Here is a 2,910-nt window from a genome sequence, read left to right as displayed (position 1 = left end):
CGCGGCCAGCAACCCTTCATGTAGTGAGAGCAGCGCCCCAGACTTGTGTGTGCGTCTTCCTTCTTTTTTTGGGTGATAATCCTCCTTCTTCTTTTGCTCCTGTGTTTCTTATTTTGCTTCGGGTGTTTCGCCGCACGTGTCACCTTCTCTGCGAGGCATGAATAGAACAATGCTAAAAATGAGATGACTAGCAAATTAGATCATTCTTTATCACCAATAGAACAATGCCTCTTGCTAGTAATATATAATAAGAGTAGAGAGTAGAGGATATGGCACTGGGCTGCCGTGTTTCGTGCTCCTCCGTCGTACTCCAGTGGAAAACTTGAGTATACCGCACGGTTCTTTGCTCCTCCTCAGGTCGTCGGCACATTTATACGAGCAGTCAAATCACAAGGCCCCGCCTTCCAGCAGTAATGAGCCGTCAAATCACAAAGGCCCTCGCCTCTCGTGAAAAGGACCAAGCTAGACTGCCCCGCCCTCTAGCCTTTTAAAAAATGTATACATTTGTACAGTAGTAGTATCGATGGATTGCGCCATGGAGCAAAACTAACAAGATGTAATTAAAGAAAAAAGGTGGTACATATAGAGAGCGCTCGTCGCCAAATTATGCATATACTATATGACACTACCCACTATGAAGGTACTAGTAACATAGACTAGTAACTAGTCTATGCTACTCTCCACTATGACCAGCCAAAGTCGAGGCGCGGATACCAACGAGGGCCTGGTTGTGTCTATACTTGGACAACTCACCCGACTGCATGCGCACCAGGCAGACGAAGCTCGTGTCGTGTTGGTGCCGTGTGCGGCCCGCACATTAACCAAAACCTCGCGCCTCCATCTTAGCCTCCGCGTTTTAAACTTCTCAATCTCAAGGCCAAGGAGCAACGTGAAACCTATGATAGAGCCAATCGGATGGTTGAGAACACTACAATTCGTAGCTACAGATGCGTGTGTGAGAGAGGACGAGTGCGTGCGTGCACCTCTTCTCAGAGTACAAGTGTATGTGGGTGGCATCGACCTAGGGAGCAGTGATGGTGCATGCGAGAAGTCCCGAGAGATAGGTGTAATGCGTCTGAAAAAAGACTAGTCTATAGCTCGCCACGAGGCTATTCCTGTCGAACGCCAAGTGTAAGATATGTATCCGACGGTGCCAGTTTTTGCACGTACACAGCAGTAGAAAAAGAACTAGTACCATGGCATATGCTACACCACGGCCGAGAAAATGTGTCGATGTTACGCCATCCGGGAATAGTGCCGCACTTCGAAACTTGAATCGTTAATAAATTTTGAGCGCGTCACGCCACATTCCAAATTACTACTACTACCACGCTATATTTAATTGCAAACCTGTTCACACTGATCACAACCTAAACGGTTTCCCACTTAGGAGCGTACTGGTAGTACTCGGTTATAAATACTACTATGCTAAGATGACTGCACATTCCTCCTCAACTCCTCATCCACAAAAAAAATCAAGTCAATCAAGCCATGGCCAGCGTGAGTTCTGGGTCAAGAGATTTCCACCAGGGAGAGGTGAGCATGGAAGAGGAAGCATGAGAGATGTCCCGCCTCGCCACGGAAGCAGCCGACATGTCCAGCCGTGCAGCAGTAGCAGCATAGAGGTCCCGCCGCGCCGTCGATGTAGCAGACTGGTTCGGCTACGCCGCGGAAGCAGCAGAGATGTCCCGCCGCGCCGCCGAAGCAGCACGGAGGTCCCGTCGCGCCGCAGCGGCCTGGGAAAATTTCTCGCGGGCAGGCGAGGACTCTTACAGGCGCATGCGTGCGATGGTCCATAGCCAGATGGATCAGATCTCCGACTGGGCGTGGTTGCAGGACGAGGCTACCGGCATCATCCGGCAACTAGGGGAGGGCAATGTGAAGCTCCGGGGCAAGCGCGACCTGCTGAGGCCGAAGATCGTCGGAAGGGCGAAGCAGGTGTAAGAGACTGCTGCCTTGTTGCAGAGGACGGGTGTCATTGTCAAGAAACTTATGGATGAGAATGCCATCCTCCGCATCAAGCGTAATAGGCTGGTGGAGGAATCTGTGGATGCTGCCAAGCAGCGTATTAAGGACATGAAACTGATGAAAGAGATCATCGCCCACCGTGAGAACTAGTCTCCGCGACCTGCAACGCATAAAGAAAGTAGAGATCAGCGAGCCAGATCGTTGTATGCTTCTTCCTTCTTCTTTTGCCCTTGTGTATTTCGGGCGTAGCCGCATGTGGCTTTTTTAATTATCTTCCTAATTATGTAAGACAATTATTATCCACTCTCGTCGTCCTTATATATATTCATCAGTCTTGCTATAAGTCGAAGTAGATGCTATATAGGTCCGTCGGATCTTACATCAAGATCCGTGCAAAATTTTCTTTTCAGATTTTCTTTTTTCCCTCTTAAATCTCAGTCGAGTGAGACATTGCCACGCCATTAAACAGAGGCTCGGGCGCCATTAATGGAGACCTTGGGAGAGAGGTGGACGGCAGATGGAGGTCAAAGGGCTCTCCTCCCGATAAGCACGCGCAGGGGTCTGATCGCACGCCTCCCGTACTCAAATAGCTACCCTGCACGGCGCCTCCTAGCTAATAAAAAAAGGGGACGCGTGGCGGCACGTAAATGGTAAATAGAACGCCCACGGTTTCAATAATACTTGTGTTTCCGATTGTAACGTGACAACACTTGTTCCAAAATGACTTTGTTGATTGTTAATGTGTGCGCCTTCGCAAATCGGACAGCAAAATTACCACAGCATGTTGGTGCCATGTCATGACACCAAGCCAAGTTTCATGATTTTCATGCGTGTTTCGGATTTACAGGAATTAAAAAACCAAGTTCCAGCCGAGCCATGACGCCCAGATGTTTGAATTTCATTCCCATTTCTGGCATGGGACCTAGAAATTTACCCGAGGAC

Source organism: Triticum aestivum, chromosome 7D (assembly GCF_018294505.1).
Source record: "Triticum aestivum cultivar Chinese Spring chromosome 7D, IWGSC CS RefSeq v2.1, whole genome shotgun sequence".
Lineage (NCBI taxonomy): Eukaryota > Viridiplantae > Streptophyta > Magnoliopsida > Poales > Poaceae > Triticum > Triticum aestivum.
Note: the sequence above shows the minus strand (reverse complement) of the source record.